Source organism: Bufo gargarizans, chromosome 3 (assembly GCF_014858855.1).
Source record: "Bufo gargarizans isolate SCDJY-AF-19 chromosome 3, ASM1485885v1, whole genome shotgun sequence".
Taxonomy (NCBI): Eukaryota; Metazoa; Chordata; class Amphibia; order Anura; family Bufonidae; genus Bufo; species Bufo gargarizans.
In genome coordinates, this window is record NC_058082.1 from 252,861,721 (window position 1) to 252,880,805 (window position 19,085).

The window sequence follows — 19,085 nt, forward strand, 5'->3', positions numbered from 1 at the left end:
GCGCATGCTTATCCTCCGGAGGGAGGGTATAAGGTGTGAGTGCAGTTCTCTGTGACAGGTGTTGCAGTTGGTGTGAACCGGCACTTGTGTTTGTGTCTCCCCTTGTCCATGTCTCTGTGGTTCGTTACTTGTGTTGTGTTGCTGGCTGCATTCCTTTGGTGTTCTGGCAGTGTGCTGGTTGGGGAATGCTTGCTGGCAGCAACCTTGTATGAACTGGGTCTGAGGTGGAAAAAGCGTTCAGTGCGGTCTCTCCGAGCTGTTTGTTGGCTGGCTGGGTATGGCGTGCTGGCGGCAGCCTTGGATAGACCTCCTTGCACTGACGCTGATTCTGCTACCTTTTTTTCCCGTCCCCCTGTTGTTTATTGGGTGTTCTGTTTTAGTTTCCCCTTTTTCAGTTAGGGGGGCTTTGAGGGGTGGGAGTGTCACGGCCTTTGGTGTGCGCTGTGACACTTTCGCCATGCTTGCAGTTGCCCTGGGCAACGTCTTGCTTTTATGGCATGTGGTGGCAGTGTCTCGGCTTTTGTGTGCGCCGGGACATGGTTGCCACGCATGCTGTTGCCTGTGGTAACGTGTTGCTTGTTGGCTGGTGTGTGCACTTCCATTTTAGTGGTATCCTCCTTCTGTCTGGTGCTGGAAGGGTTAACTCCCTGATTGGGTGGGGTCACTTGGCTTTTATCTCCTGTGGCTTCCTGGCTGGGGTCAGTTGTACTTCAGCTGTCGTTGGTGTTGGAGCTCGGATCCAGTCCAGGGTGTTCTATCTGCCCAGTCCTTGAGGGCCACCTTGTAGGACATACTGTCACGGTGGGGAGTGGGAGAAAACCCCACACCGTACAATGTCAGGTATAAAGGGGAAGCATCTAGGCCAGCACGCCGGAATCAGGGAGCAGGTCACCTCTTTAAGCGTCCCTAATCCTCACCCTAACTCCTCACCGTATGAGAGGACCTGGATGGTAGGACAGCTCATACCAGGATATCTTTGGCCCTGAGACGCCCTGATAATCCCACACATAGGAGCAGGGGAGAGACGACCTCTTCTTCCCAGACACTGATGAACAGGAGTCTCAAATGGCCTAGCAGCAGGGAAAGGAAAAGACCATGTGCAGCAAAAGAGTCAGCAGGTAAGAACACCAAAAACACAATTACCTGCCGCAGCCACCACGACTGTAACCCGTGCATAAGTACAGGTGCCCACACACCAAATAGGACACCATACACACAACACCACACACAGGTATCCAGCACTCCTGATACTGCCTAGGCCCCATACAGCAAGGTGCACGGCAGCCTCCGGCAGCACTGCATACATGACTTATGGTACACCCCTCCGGGAAAGCAGCCCCCTTCGGAGGAACAACATACACAGGGAAACGTCTTGCACTCATGCAGTGACCAACACCAACAACATCCCAGACATGTAACAACAAACAAGACGTACAACAAACCCTGAACATAAACCCACACCAAACATACAACAAGTGAGGTTGGGTACATAGAGGATACAAGGAAGACAAATGAATGACATTGCTAAGAGACCTTAATGTCCAATAAGGTGGCCCTCAATGATTGGGCAGATGGAATAGCCACTGAATGGAGCATAGCTTCCAGTTCAAAGCAAGGCTAGAGCACAACTCACCTCCAAGCTACAAGCAAAGGCTAAATAGCTAGAAGAGACCATACCCTAATCTAACCAGGTCAGGATATTAACCCCACGCACACCACACAGCAGGGAGACACAACTTAAAGGGGAAGTGCACGTGCAAACCACAAACTACATGTTGCCACAAGCAATAGGTCTGCACGGCAACCGCGCCATGGTCAAACACCAATATGACGTGATACTTTTACAGTTAACTTCTGTCTCTTTCCACTTTCTATTTGCCAATAATTCAATATGAGTGTAATGACTAGTAATGACAACTGTCTGCATTCCAGTTATGTACCTGAATTTGTTAATTGCCCAATATCAGCATAAAACCTTTCATGTACACAAAATATACTTTTGCTTCACTGCTGACAACAATCTTAATCCATAGGCTGCGTCTACTGCAAACCTACAGGCTTTGTTTTTCTTTTGCCACAAATTATCCACTCTTAATATTTCATTTAGATTACTTGGATCTGTAGTTATAGACAGAATTCTATCTCTAACCTCATTATCCAAAGCCTCTAACAACATGACTCTGTGAAAGAAAACTGCCATGTTCAAGACCAGGATCACCACTGAGCATATATTCCATTACTATAGCAATTATATTAGACAACTCATAGGGACACCCCTGTTTCATTTGCTTAACTTTCCCAGATAATGATATACACAGTATTTCAAGCAACACCATATAAAGCCTTCACATTTTCCTCTAGAATGTCTTCAATTTTCTTTTGCTGTCCACAATTTTGTGTAACTCTTATCCACAATCCATTTCCTACCACTCTTTGCAAAACTGTATCCATATCCTCCACACTAAAGTTCTAAGTCTCTATAACTCTATGCAAATCGCTAAACCATTTCATGAATCTGTTGATATCATGCTGTGGGACCTGCCCAATTTCTTAAATAATAACATCAATTTCTTGGGGCTTTAACTGTTTTGTAATGTAAGCTGTACTTCACCAGTGTTATCTGTATTTAATACAATTGTAGTAATAGTAGGAGCTGCTGGATTACTCTTAATATTATTTAGATCGTCTCAAGGATAAATGTGACGATGATTAATACTTTTTGATATCACATTTCCATCTACATTATTCAGAACATATTTTTCAGCCAATTTATCATATGCAATTTTTTTTTTATTATTTATTTCAGTTTCATAAAGACATGTATCATTTGTACTCAAAAGACATCATTTCAACATAGAAAAATCCATATTAACAATAGATAATTACAATTTCAGGTTTATCAAAACAGCTAAATTTTCTGTGCTTAAAAAGCTATTTTCCCTTACCCACCCACCACCCTTAGGGAGAGAAAGGGGGACGCAAAAAAAAAAAAAAAACTATCCAGCCCTAAAGTAACCATTCTTTCCATACTTCGATAGCGTATTGTGATTTTTTACTATGGCCCACCATGACCTGTTCTTCTTTAATCAAGTTGTCCACTGCTCTTCTCCACTGTCTCGCTGTCGGAGGGTCTACCTTTACCCATTTCTTAAGTATAAGGAGTCTAGCTTGGAATAATACTTTGGTTAAAACCAACCGTATATTTTTATTTACCTTCATATGTTCAGTTGCCCCTAATATACAAGCTACTGGATCTTCGGATAGTTGAACCTTCAAAAGTAGAAATACAGTCTCTGCTATTTCTGTCCAATATCTGAACAATCTGGGACATCTCCAGAAACAATGTATTAAATCAGCATTCTCTCCCCTACATTTTGGGCACTTGTCCGAGGGTCTCACATCCATTCTTTTCAACATCCATGGGGACCAATGTAACCTATGAACTATAAAAAAAACAGTGAAATCTTATGTGAGCCCCTATCCGAGACCCTAGCATAACTTCTAAGAGCATCGTTCCATTTCTCTTCCGCAAAAGATTGAAGTTTGTTTTCCCATTTTTTCCTGGCTAGTATTGTTATCAGTTTTTTCTTTCCCTCCATCAAAATCCTGTATCTTTTTGCGGTTATTCCTCCTCTTTCACTCCCGTCAGAAAATTTATATAATCTATCTGATTTTTCCCTTCTATATTTATCATCCTGCTCCACTGTCCGCAACGCATTCCTAAGCTGAAAATATTTATATATATCCCTTTGGGGGATCCCAAACTCCCTGGCCAATGCATTAAAGTCTTTCAGTTTATCCTGTTCAAATATCTGGCCTAAATATTTTATCCCTTTTTTTTCCCAGTCTATGTAAATCCTAATTGTTTGCAGTTCCTTTAAATTGACATTTTTCCAAATAAGTGTAAAATGCAAAAACCCTTTCATCTCTAATATTCTTTTAATTTCCACCCATATATAATCCAATGAATTTAATATCCTATTTCCTGTGTTATTTTTCCCTAGTACACCTGATTCCACCACCTCTAAGTGATTCTATTCCTCTTTCCATCTATCATATGCAATTTTAGTTGCATGTTTACATTCCACCAGCTCCTTCTCTACACTCTGTATTTTTACTAACAATTCCTCATTAATATTAGATAACTGCTCACAAAGTTTATCTTTCTCAATCAGAGCCCCCCAGTTGTTATGGCATGCAATCTAAGGTTAGCCATTTTATTTTTCCACTCTTTCTGGACAGTTTCTTATATTTCTGTTGTTTAAGTTCCTGATCCTTTTGCACAACAATCTCGATTTCTCACAAGATAACAATAAACACTGTACTACCATTCCTTTTTGTGTTTCTCTTTAATTTAATTATCAAATACCTCCCTATCAAGAAAACATTTCATCTTATCAGATGAATGTCTATATTTCTGTGGGATCTCATATGGTCATATGGCTTTTTATGTAATTCATGAGCCAATCATTAACAATAGCTCCATTTACAATACCTCCCCCACTATCAATACTAAAACATAAGTGCTGCAGCAATGTACAATAAAGAATAAACTAAAATACACTCATTAGCCTTTCTGGAACCAGAGTCCTCCAAAGTTCGGAGGGTTTAGGGGTCCAAAACATCCTTCTGAACTGTTCCCTGCTATATGTTCGTTAAAACCGGTATACTAATGGAGTTTTTTTAAGTAAAATCTGTTTGCTGACACACACTGATCCGTATCTTGCAGTAATCTACAATGTGTTCACGTTATAATAACAATGGCATTATTTTATTAAAATGCTTTTGCTGAAAATACCCATTATCTTGCAGAAATATAAAATGTGTTCTATAACACAGGTATAATAATGGTGTCTTTGAAGTAAAATGTTTTGCTATAACACTGAGCAGTATCTTGTAGTAATATGCAACATATTCAATAACACGGGCATAAAAATGGCATTACTGCAGTAAAATACTTTTACTATAACACCAGTGGCATAACGTGGGTTGCCAGCACCCGGGGCAAGCCATGTATTGCACTCCCGCCAACCTGTGTAACACTACAGATAAGGCTACTTTCACACTGGCGTTTCTGGGTCCACTTGTGAGATCTGTTTCAGGGCTCTCACAAGCGGCCCAAAATGGATCAGTTCAGCCCCAATGCATTCTGAATGGATAAGGATCCGTTCAGAGTGCATCAGTTTGCCTCCGTTCAGCCACCATTCCGCTCTGGAGGCGGACACCAAAACGCTGCTTGCCATATTCTCAATCCACCCCCCCCGCTACCCTATCGTGAAACAAATATGTGGATGGAGATTATTATATACAGTAGAATACAGCACCACATACCTCATCCATCAAGTGACATCTCTGGTGATGTCGATTTTCCTCAACGTCTTCATTCGGAGATAAGACCGTCATCATACCTTCTTTCAGCCGCTTCTCGTCTCACACACAGAGTTTCACACAAAACCTTTTTAGATTCCTCACTTTACTACTATCCTCTACTATCTTTACACACAGGGGGGCATTATATATTACAATAATTCAGAGGGGCCATTATATATACTAATAATACACAGGGGGCCATTATATAAATATACTAATAATACAGAGGGGCCAATATATATTATAAAAATGCAGAGGTCCATTATATATACTAATAATACAGAGGTGCAATGATATATTATAATAATACAGAGGGTCCATTATATACACTAATAATACAGAGGGGCAATTATATATTATAATAATACAGAGGGGGCTATCATATATACTAATCATATAGAAGGGGCTATTATATATACTAATAATATAGAGGGGGCTATTAAATATAGTAATAATACAGAGGGGCAATTATATATTATAATAATACAGAGAGGGCTATTATATACTAATAATACAGAGGGGCCATTATATATGATAATAATACAGAGGGGGCCATTATAGATTATAATAATACAGAGAGGACCATTATATGTACTAATAATACGGAGGGGACTATTATATACTAATAATACAGAGGGAGGGGGCCATTATATATAATAATAATAATAATAATAATAATAATACAGAGGGGGCCATTATATATAAGAATAATAATACAGAAGAGGCCATTATATATAATAACACTAATAATACAGAGGTGGCTATTATATACTAATAATACCGAGGGGGCATTATATATACTAATAATACAGAGGGGGCCATTATATATTATAATAATACTGAGGGGCCATTATATATCATAATAATACAGAGGGGTCTATTATATATTATAATAATGCAGAGGGCGCTATTATATATTATAATAATGCAGAGGGGGCCATTATATATAATAATAATACAGAAGGGGCAATTATATATTATAATAATAATAATAATACAGAGGGGGCTATTCTAAATACTAATAACAAAGAGGCGGACATTATATATACTAATAATACAGAGGGGGCTTTTATATATACTAATAATACAGAGGGGGCCATTATATATTATAATAATACTGAGGGGCCATTATATATCATAATAATACAGAGGGGTCTATTATATATTATAATAATGCAGAGGGCGCTATTATATATTATAATAATGCAGAGGGGGCCATTATATATAATAATAATACAGAAGGGGCCATTATATATTATAATAATAATAATAATAATAATAATAATACAGAGGGGGCTATTCTAAATACTAATAACAAAGAGGCGGACATTATATATACTAATAATACAGAGGGGGCTTTTATATATACTAATAATACAGAGGGGGCCATTATATATTATAATAATACAGAGGGGCCATTATATATTATAATAATACAGAGGGGGCCATTATATATACTAATAATAAAGAGGCGGTCATTATATATCCTAATATTACACGGGACATTACATATATTTATAATATATAATGAGCCTTATGTAAAAGTAATATATATACTGGCCCCCTATGTATAATGTGGCCTGGCCTGAAGCCTATGAGGCAGAACGGAGGAGAAGGGAGCCATAGGCTCCTGTAACCCTCCGTTAAATGCCTGCTGCTTGGCGCCCCCTGCAATGCCCCCCCCCCCCCATCCGCCCCACACGCTGCACCACTGTATAAGACTGAATGGTATTATGTAGTAATATACAATGCTTTCAATAAAACACAGGAATATTAATGGTCTTATTGCAGTTAAATGATTTTGCTATAAAATTGAATGGAATCTTGCAAAAATATGCAATATATTTAATAACAGAAAAAAGGCACTGAAATGTGCTGAAATTTACAATTACAAAAGGTTAATAAAAATTGTTTTCAGGAAAAAAAGAAGGGGAATTCCTTAGTTTTTGCAGCAGAATGTATGCCATTGGGGTTTGGGCAATAAGCCTATCTGTAGGCTAACTGTAGAAACATTTTTACAAAAAAAAAGCTGTTCATACAGAAAAATATGAGTTTCTTTCAGTATTTTGTAATGCGGGACTTGCCAGCAAACTGTATGAAACAACAGAGACCAGTCCCTTACTCATGCTTTATGCTAAGCTTTTCATGATGATACCCTAAAATCTGCTCAATTATGTCTCCATATTTTCTCCCTATAGTGCTCCTATAATGTCCCTATAGTGTCCCTGGTAACTTGCTAATTTGCTTGTGTCTGCAATAGTTTTTTTTTTTTATAAAACAATGCCACAATACATCCTTTGACAAGCCTAGTTGGAAACAGAATGGTGTCTCTTCTTTCTGAGCAGAAGGACCTGCCTGCATACTGACCCCCAATTGGCTGATCAGGCTGTCTGTCACACAGGGCAAGCCCTCTCCCACTTCCTCCTAGTGTCATGTGGTCCTTCATCTTATTCATCCTTCTTGTTTTCCTTACTAATTTTCATGGTAAAATGGTGCATTGCAATAACTAGCCATTATCTCACAGTAATATATAGCGCATTCAATAATGACCTTATTGCAGTAAAATTATTTTGCTATTACACTGAATAGTATCTTGCAGTAATATACAATGCATTCAATAACGCAGGTATAACAATTGCATTATTGCAGTAAAATGCTTTTGCTGTAACTACCCATTTTCTTGCATCAATATACAAGTCCAATAACACAAGTACAATAATGGCATTATTGCAGTAAATTGTTTTTCTCGTAATACTGAACAGTATCTTACCATGACATACATTGCATTCAATAACACAGGTATAATAATGGCACTTTTGCAGTAAAATGCTTTTGATATATTACTGAACAGTATCTTGCAATGATATACAATGTATTTAATAACAGGTGTAATAATGACATTACTGCAGTAAAATGAGTTAGCTGTAATAATGAATGATATCTTGCAGTAATATACAACCATTCAATAGCACAGGTGTAATAATCTATTGTAACACTGAACGGTATTCTGCTATAATATGCAACATGTTCAATATCGAGGGTATACTACTGGTGTCACTGTAGCAAAATGCTTTTTCTGGAACACTGAACGGTATTTAACAGTAATATACACGATGTGTTCAATAATATGGGTATAAAAATTGCATTATTGCATTAAAATGCTTTTGCTATAACACTAAACGGTATCTTTTTTTTTCCTTTATACATCTTTATTCATAAATATATAAAGCATTACAATTATAAAGCAGTATCTTTATTTTCCATTATTCCCTTTCAATACCCTCCCACCTCCCTTAACTAAGGACTGCTCTGCTGGAAAAAAAATATATTTATACAAAAAAATGATAATAATTAGTGTTGAGCGCGAAGATTCGAATAACAAATCTTTTTAGCGAATATCACAACTTCGAGAATTTGCAAATATATCGAATATAGTGCTATATATTTGCTATATCGAATATTCGTGAATTTTAAACATCTGAAAACATGATCCCTCACTGCTTCTTGATTGTGGGCCAATGAGTCATTGGCGCACAAGCAAATTAAGCATGAAGGAATCATTTTTTTTTATATTTAAAAAAATTAAAGAATATTCTAAATAAAGAATATATTCTCTATATTGCTATATATTAGTTTTTTAGAATATTTGTCACATTCTAAAGCAAGAATATATAGCAATTTAGCGAATATTCGTAAAATACAAACAGAGCAATTTAACTAATATAGTGCTATAATCTTTTTTTAAGAGTCTTTTTTTTTTAAAGAAAAAAAAAGTTACAACTACTAGACAAAGAAGACTATACCACTATATTAGCTAAATCGATTGATTCTACATTATTTTTTCGAATATTTGCTATATTGCAAGAAGCAGGGTTGTTATTCGAATTTGTGATTTTTAGCCGAAAATCAAGAATGTTATGAATGATCGCGTGAGGATACGATCTTATGAGTGACGTAATCGTGTCATGTGCCCTGTTTTTGTTTTTGTTTTTGCTACCAGTGGAGTTTGGCGTTCTTTCTGTATTAAAATCGGCGATCGAAAATGGGACGAATTCAATTTCCAAAAGAAGAAGTTATTCTCACTGTAAGTAATATTGTATTACAGCACTGTATTTTATTTCATATTGCATGCATGGCAGAACAATATTTAGCAACACTCGATCTACGTCTAAATTATTTATATGTAGATTGAGTGTTGCTAAATATTCGTGTATGCGAATAAGGCTACTTTCACACTTGCGTTCGGAGCGGATCCGTCTGGTATCTGCACAGACGGATCCGCACCTATAATGCAAACGCTTACATCCGTTCAGAACGGATCCATTTGCATTACCATGAACAAAAAAAATAAAAAATTTGACTTTACATTGAAAGTCAATGGGGGACGGATCCGTTTGAAAATTGAGCCATACTGTGTCAACTTCAAACGGATCCGTCCCCATTGACTTACATTGGGTGTCCGCCTGCTGAGCGGAGCGGAGGACAGACGGAGCCAGACTGATGCATTCTGAGCGGATCCGCATCCACTCAGAATGCATTAGGGCTGGACAGATCCGTTCGGGGCCGCTTGTGAGAGCCTTCAAACGGAACTCACAAGCGGAGCCCCGAACGCAAGTGTGAAAGTAGCCTAAGAACTACATTGATACAAAAAAAAGTTTTTATTTTTTTTTTCCTCCACCGCCTTCCCCCCCAATAGTAGATACTACTGATTGGTGCATTGAGTTTTCTTGTTACTTCGCAGCACTATGTCAGTAGCATGTATGTATTGACAATAGAAAAATATCTTTCACATGCACACAGTACATACGTTTTACTGCCATGGAATATATACCACACACTATATACCATACACACTATATATAGATTTAAATTTATATCCATAAGCTTTTTTTGTCAGACCAAAAGTATTTGCTGGTTCATTTAGCGTTACCCAGGGTACACCGTGGGGAGGCGAACCAGCAGTACACCCAATACCGTACAGTCGCTTAACTAGACAGGTATATCGCAGCTTAGCTGGCCAATATCTGATTGCTCAGACCTCACATACATATAATCGTAATACAATCCGATCTTATATCGGTAACTTTAAATCTAATATTTCCCCTTTAAAGACGTAACTACCTTTTGCTTTTTTGTAGTGGATATTTTTTTGATTATTTGTATAATAAAAAAAAAGTTATTATATGCTTTCATCTTTATCCTTCAGCGCTTTCTGGGATACCCTTGGACCCGGAAAAGGGTTGAAAAAGAGGCCATCCTACGGTCTGTCCGGGGCGAATTAAAAAGCGGGATATGGCACGACCACAAGCCATTAAAAAAAAAAAATTGTGACCTCAAACGACTACACCCAGATCGGGACTACTACACTCAGATAATTGTTTAAACAAAATTAGGCAGGTGCATAATGGTGAACAATCTTTGTCTTCGGGTCATTTGAGAGTTGTTTTGAGACCCCCATGTTGCTACTCTTCAGAGAGAATTAAAAGAGGGAAACTTACAATTGACCCCCTTAAATACTCTTTCTCATAATTGGATTCACCTGTGTATGTAGGTCAGGGGTCACTGAGCTTACCAAGCCAATTTGAGTTCCAATAATTAGTTCTAAAGGTTTTGGAATCAAAATGACAACAGTGCCCAAATTTATGCACCTGCCTAATTGTGTTTAAACAATTATAGCACACTTTCTGTAAATCCAATAAACTTCATTTCACTTCTCAAATATCACTGTGTGTCTCCTATATGATATATTTAACTGACATGTTTTATCGTAACAAACAATGATTTATACAGGAAAATCATGACGATTAACAAGGTTGCCCAAACTTTTGCATCCCACTGTATGTGTGTATGTATGTATATATGTATGTGTGTATGTATGTTCCACAAAAACTCAAAAACGCAACCATCAATTTCAACTAAACTTGGTATACACATCCCTTGCTACCTGGAAAGAAATCTTGCGGGGGTCTCGGCTCTGTACGACATACCGTTCCCGAGATATTCCCAAAAAATGACCTGTATTATCCAATACAAGCCTGTCAGCCTTTCACTTAAATCCTAACTGCCAACTGACGGGCGCTGTGGAGTTCACAGTTAAAGGGGCGGTCGCCGTGAAAGTCACTGTTAAAGGGGCGGTCACCATCAAAGTCACTGTTAAAGGGGCAGACAGTCTAATGCTGGCAGCCACAAAAAATGATATACCCAACATAACACCATCCAATAACCCCTTATCTAATTTCCAAACTGTTGTTCCCTAAACGTCCATTACCCAGTCACAATACCCTATCGGGCACCTTCCTAACAAATCCCATGTTACCTCATCCTACCTTGTAACTTAGACTAGTTCTACCCATCTATAACACTTTTTTTTTAACCAACAAAATGAGGCAAATCCACTATTGGTATAATTCATAATCCCATGCAGATTCCTCCATATAGGAATTTCTTGATCTTTACCTTTGATATGATTTATGGGTTGTTTGTGAAAATTATTAACATTGTGTCATTATTACAGGTCAACCTGTTCCCTCCGTCCGCCACCACAAAAACAAAACAAAAAAAACAACAGAGGAAGTGCCCATGGAGGAGGAGTGCGAGGAGCAGGAGGAGGAAGAAAATGTGGAGGCCACTTCCCCCCAAGATGTTGGAGAGACAGATGCGAATGAGGAGGAGGCCGGACCTTCCCGGCCAACAGATTCTGCCCCCCCCAGCTCCAGTAGAGGAGGAAGAGGTGGTCTATACCACCCAACGGGAGGGTAAATATGTGCACACATTACTATAATTTGATATACATAACATATTCTCAAGCATCCCACGATCCCCCACCACCCTGCATCTCTGGAGCTGTAATGCACATGTGTAATGAATCTGAAAAATAGTAGCCCTTAGTTAACATGGCTGCCTGTTTAGCTGAGCTGCATAGGAAAATAAAAAAACATACTCTGCAAACTACCTAAAAACTATTAACTAACCAAATAAATAACATTATACTCTATCCTATCACTAAGAAAACCAAAATATAATTAACGTAAATATCTATAGTTATTGTATTTAGATGTAAATAGGCAGTGTTTAAACACATACTGCACACTTATTGTCTTGTAAGTAACCATAACTGAAATTACATTTTTTTTATGTATTTTTTTTCAGTAGTGAACAAGTGCAGAAAGCACTTTGAAGATCTGAAAACAGAATACAGTAAAGACATGCTTGAATTGAAAATTATGCGTCAGCGAGTCAATAAGAAAGAGTGGGAAATCTCCGATTTAAAGAAATGGACGAGCTATTATCGGCGCTCCAATAGTTTCACTAGAGGCATGTTTTGTTATTATATTTGTTATAAATACCATTTTTCAGTTTGATATAGCGTGTTTTCGTTTTTTGTAATGTAATGTTACGGTGTAATTTTATAAGTTAGTTGTAAGGCCACTATATTCCAGGGTCAAACTCATCTTGATCAGGACAGACAGCAGAACAGACAGCATTAGGTACATGGTAACTTGTGATGGACGAACATCTGCGAGGATGGTTCGATAACGTGCGAACGCGATCAAATGTTCGCAAACCGCAAGTTTGCGGCGGGTCCCATTTATTTGAATGGCAGGCGAACCTGAAAAACCTTCAGCTCATATTTGTAGCCAGGAAATAATTACTAGAACTGCACAAATAGTCCCACAACATGGACAGTGACATACCAGATGTATTATTCGAATTTGCGATCTCCATAAAAAAAAAATTCAATGCGAAATATCGTCAATATAATCTTTGCGTAGGCGCATGCACAAATGCACTATGCAATACCTAAATGCACTATATAGAAAGTATATTGGTATATAACACCCCCTTCAACGATTTTTTTCGGGGGACGATTGGTATATCACACCAGTAGAAATTATTTGTTCCAACGCTTGAACCACACACAACTGCCGCACAATGCAAATCCACTATAATATACTTTCTAACATAAAAAGTATATTATAACACTGTACAAGGAAGGCAATCCATTAAAATATACATGAAGATAAAACGTAACCTTTAATAATTTTACCATGAGGGCCCATTCACACGTCCGTAAGTGTTTTGCGGATCTGCAAAACACGGACACCGGCAATGTGCATTCCGCAATTTGTGGACTGCACATCGCCGGCACTATAATAGAAAATGCCTAATCTTGTCTGAAATTGCAAACAAGAATAGGACATGTTCTATTTTTTTGCGGAAACGGAAGCACAGATGCAGAAGTGCGCATCCGCAAATTCCACATTCCGGCTCCATTGAAAATAAATGGGTCTGCACCCGTTCCGGAAAATTGCGGAACGGGTGCGGACCCATTTTGCGGACGAGTGAATGGAAAAGATATCCCTCAAAATTAAAATAAATGAAATTATTAAAGTTAAGCAAAAAGCATAGATGTGGTAGGCAATAACAAGTGCACGACGGCACTAAATCAGGTGCTCGGCGGCACCAAATCAGAAACCATATGTCCTACCACAATCCGAAGGGTTCCAGTGCACATCGATTAATCCAGGAGGGAAAGCAAAAAAACATCCATCCATGGGCTAGATGATGATGTGGTATTGAAGGATAGGGTGGGCAAAGAACTGTCCCTGATATTGCCCTACAGTAGGGTGCTATTCTGGCCCTGATAGCCTAACCACAGACTACCCGCCCTGATAAGAGAGACCCTGTCCGGAACCTTACCCTATATAAAAATGGCCCTAGAAAGACCCTAGCCCCTAGGCCCCTGACTTCCAGGTGATCACTATATAGATCTATGTGTTTTTGACTCATTATAAAAGTATATTATATGTATATCGCACCCCTCTGTGTATCACACATATCGATAGCACACCTATACTAGTGCTTAAAATGACTTTTTTGGCCCTATTAGCTAGCGTTTTGTGTCCCTAACAGCCTATCCCTGCTCTACACAGCAACCTCTTCCTACACTGGCAAAACACTGAATGTAAAATGGAATGGGCTAACATAAAAAGAATATACACTATTTGACTCCCAAAAATGTTTGTTTAAATAAAAAATTATTTTTTTAAACAACAAGAAAAAGAAGTACAAAATTAGCTACACACGATATGACGAGTTCCTATGACTGCTAGAACTTTCAAGACCTGGCACATCGAGTCTGTGGCAGATAAATATTTTTATTTAACATTTTAACAATAACAATTTACAACATTTTAACAATAACTGTCCTTTCTGGCTTATTTTAAATTTTTTTCATGGAAAGCAACTATATCTTTCATTATTTGATAGTTCCTCTTATCCATCCTCCGAACCTTCTTTCGAGAAAAAAATTAATAAAATTGAAATCACGATTTCGATTATTGCACCCATATTCGATAAAACGATACATAGCTATATTGCGAATATATTCGTTATTTAGAATTTTTTTTATATTTTTTTCAAAGTTTACTGTTAATGTTATTCCACTTTGGCATAATCCTCCTCGACAAGCGTCCCTGTCACCATTGGAACGCCTGTGGGTTAGAAAATACCATCGGATCTGAGTTTTCCCTGAGAGCGTGAAAACTCAGATCCGATGGTATATTCTAACTCACAGGCGTTCCCATGGTGACGGCGACGCTTGTCGGGGAGCCGTATGCCAAAGTGGAATAACAGTACAGATTGAAAAAAAAAAAAAGATGAATAATCTAAATAACGAATATATTCGCTACATTGCTATAAATTATTATTTTTGAATATTTGGCATATTCGTAATATTCAAAAAAACGTAGTTATAGCAATATAGCGAATATTCATAAAATACATATGGACTGCAATTTAGCTAATATAGTGCTTTAGTATTTTTTTTTAATAGTGTAATTTTTTTCCAAAACTGAATTTCAGAAGAGACAAAAAAATTTACTATAAAAAAAAATTATAGCACTATTTTAGCTAAATTGCAGTCTATATTTGTATTTTACGAATATTTGCTATATTGCTATAACTTTGTTTTTTAGAATATTCGTCATATTCTAAAACAAGAATATATAGCAATATAGCGAATATTCATAAAATACACATATTAGCCATAGCCAACCAATAGGAAAGTTGCCTTATACAGTTAAAAGAAAATCGCAATACGCGAATAATTAAATCACATATTATTTGCGATAAATAGAATAATGACGAATATTCAATTTCGACGAATATTCAATCGAATATCCCCAAAATATCGTGAAATCGAATATGGCACCTCCCGCTCATCACTAATAATAATAAAGAGTCATTAGTTAGGATGCTAATCAGACCAGAAATTATTCCATTTATTGTAGTTTTTCTTATTAAAAAATGTCTTATACCCTTTTACTAAACTGTACATGTTAAATTTTCCCAATTTGATATCCATGGAGGTTCAGTTGACATCTTCCTATACTCTACTTGCCAGAATTGGCTCACTTTTGGGCAAGACCAAAGAAGATGGACAAAATACGCCATTATGCATCTACACCTATGACATATTGCTGAATCTTTGAGTCCCTTTTTTTCTCATTAGGATTGGGGTCACATATAGTCTATGAATGACTTTAGACTTAACCAAAACAGGATTAAAACATTTGTAAACACTACCTAAATTATTATATAATTCCTATCCCAACTAAACTGCATATTGAGCTAATATACCACATGATCAAGAACATGGGTATAATAATGGCGTTATTGCAGTAAAATGCTTTTCCTATAGCACCGAATGGTATTCTGCAGTAATATACAAGGCGTTCAATAACATGGGTATACTTATGGTCATTGTTGCAGTAAAATGCTTTTGCTGTAGCACTGAATGGTATTCTGCAACAATATACAGCTCATTCAATAACACAGGCATACTAATGGTCATTGCTACAGTAAAATGCTTTTGCAGTAACACTGAATGGTATTTTGTAGTAATATATAATGCACTCAAAAACATGGATATAATGGCCTGAAATGTGCTGAAATGCCCAATTAGAAGCTGTAGATAAAAAATGTTGTTTTATTTTTAGAAATAATGTATGCTATTGGGGTGCTAGCAATAAGCCTATGAACTGCAGACAATGTTTTTTACGAAAAGAAAATCTGGCTGGCTGTTTATACAGAAAACATTGAGTTTCTTGCTGGATTTTGTAATGCAAAACTTGCCAGCAGGTTGTATGAAACAACTGAGACAGATAATAGTCCCTCACTCTCTCTATATGCTAAGCTTTTCCTGAAAAACGCTAAATTCTACATAATTATATCTTAATATTATCGCCCAATAGTGGCCCTACAGTGGCCCTATATTGTCCACAGTAACTGGCTTGTGTCTGTAATTGTCTTGCCACAGTTCTTCCTTTCACAAGCCTAGTTATGAACAGAATGGTGTTGTCACAAATGGTAGGGATAAGTGCAGCCCTGAGCTCCACCCACACCACTATCCCTACCTACTTGCACCGTCCGTCCCAACCGACGGTGCACAACTGTATGGCAGTCCCTAGCTTAAGTACATGCAGGGGCCTAAAGGAAGGGAACAAGGTGGAAAAAAAATAGAGACTAAGACAGAAAGGTAAGCTACCAGGCTGGGTAGGAACCAAACAAGCAAAGAAGAAACCGTAAGCAAAATAATAACACAATGGAAGCCGAGGTCAAGTGCCAGAAGGTCACGTCAGTACAAAGGATTAACATATCAAGGTCAATTACAAATCGAGGTCATGAGTTGGGAGATCATGTCAATACAAAAGGATTACACAAGATCGAGGTAAAATAGTTGAAGTCAGGAGCCAGGAGGTCACGTCAGTACAAAAGGATTACACAGGATCAGGAGTCAAATACAAGCCGAGGTCGAGTTCACAAAATCACACATGCAGGAAAACGCTAGTGAGTAGTAAGACCAATCATAGGCAACTTGTGGCCAGCAAGTTGCCTGTTAAATAAGCCAGACTGAATGGTCATGTGACGTGGACAGTGTCACATGAACCTGCGTCAGCCCCAGCCAAAATTCTGAGTGCCGACTCATATTCGTTGGCGCTCGACCCTGCCCCTGCTCGTTGCCTAGGGGATGGAGGACGCTGGCCGCGCTGAAGAAGGGTACGCCGCTAGGTCCTCCCCACCCTCTTGTTACCAGGGAGATGAGGACGCCGGCCGTGTCTGACACCGGCTCATCCTCCCTCTCTATCAGCGGGACGCCGGCGGTGCTACAAGGAGGGAGCGCACTGCCGGCTCCCGGTTACAGCACCCTGAGCCGGTTTTTCAGGGTGTGCCAGATGAAAATTTCTAATAAAGTTAGTAACATGCATTTTATTAGCTGGCACCCAAAACGTTTCTTCCGGATCAAAACCTCTCCAGTGAACCAAATACTGCAAAGAATTAAAAATTTTCCTTACATCAAGGATTCTAGAAACCTCGCATTCTAGTTGACCGGCAACCTCCACTGGAGATTCCTGTGCAGGAGATACAGACGGCACAATCATAGGGTCTATGACGGGGAAGGGAGTCAGCATCAGTCATGGAAAAAACATCAGAAAAATCGCTGATATACTTAGGGAGAATTTTCTACTCCATAGAGACGTTAGCTTGAATAACTGGTAGACAGCGGGAATCACAATTTACCCCCCATTTCTCTAATTCACCCGTGGACTAGTTGATAACTGGATTATGAACCTGGAGCCAAGGCATACCAAGAACTATCTCCACGGGCAGATTTTTCAAAATAAAAAAAGAGCAACTCTCCGTATAAATGGCCCCCACTACCAAGGTTACCTCAGGGGTACAATATTCCACCGTCCCGCCAACCAAAGTAGTGGAGTCAATTGCAATAATGTGAATAGGGTTAGTAAGAGATAAAATTGTCACCCCTAGGGAAAGGACGAATTTGTGGTCAATAAAATTAGAAGCGGACCCAGAATCAATGAATGCCTCCCCAGAACTAGGGATGAGCGAACTCGAACTGTATAGTTCGGGTTCGTACCGAATTTTGGGGTGTCCGTGACACGGACCCGAACCCGGACATTTTCGTAAAAGTCCGGGTTCGGGTTCGGTGTTCGTCGCTTTCTTCGCGCTTTTGTGACGCTTTCTTGGCGCTTTTTGAAAGGCTGCAAAGCAGCCAATCAACAAGCGTCATACTACTTGCCCCAAGAGGCCATCACAGCCATGCCTACTATTGGCATGGCTGTGATTGGCCAGAGCACCATGTGACCCAGCCTCTATTTAAGCTGGAGTCACATAGCGCCGCCCGTCACTCTGCTCTGATTAGCGTAGGGAGAGGTTGCGGCTGCGACAGTAGGGCGAGATTAGGCAGATTAACTCCTCCAAAGGACTTGATTAACTGATCGATCTGCAGCTGTGGATCATTGAGCTGCTGATCCTCAATTGCTCACTGTTTTTAGGCTGCCCAGACCGTTTGTCAGTCACATTTTTCTGGGGTGATCGGCGGCCATTTTGTGTCTTGTGGTGCGCCAGCACAAGCTGCGACCAAGTGCATTTAACCCTCAATGGTGTGGTTGTTTTTTGGCTAAAGCCTACATCAGGGTGAAGCTGTCACACCAAGTGCATTTAACCAGCAATAGTCTGTTCATTTTTTGGCCATATACAAAATCAGGGGCAAGCTGCGCCTGTCACCAAGTGCATTTAACCCTCAATGGTGTGGTTGTTTTTTGGCTAAAGCCTACATCAGGGTGAAGCTGTCACACCAAGTGCATTTAACCAGCAATAGTCTGTTCATTTTTTGGCCATATACTAAATCA

The 19,085-nt window shown here is 38.7% G+C and overlaps 1 pseudogene; it reads right to left on the reverse strand.

Annotated features, from left to right (window-relative positions):
* Positions 1 to 1,978: 1,978 nt before the first annotated feature.
* Positions 1,979 to 17,813, reverse strand: LOC122931513 (annotated as a pseudogene).
* Positions 17,814 to 19,085: the final 1,272 nt, after the last annotated feature.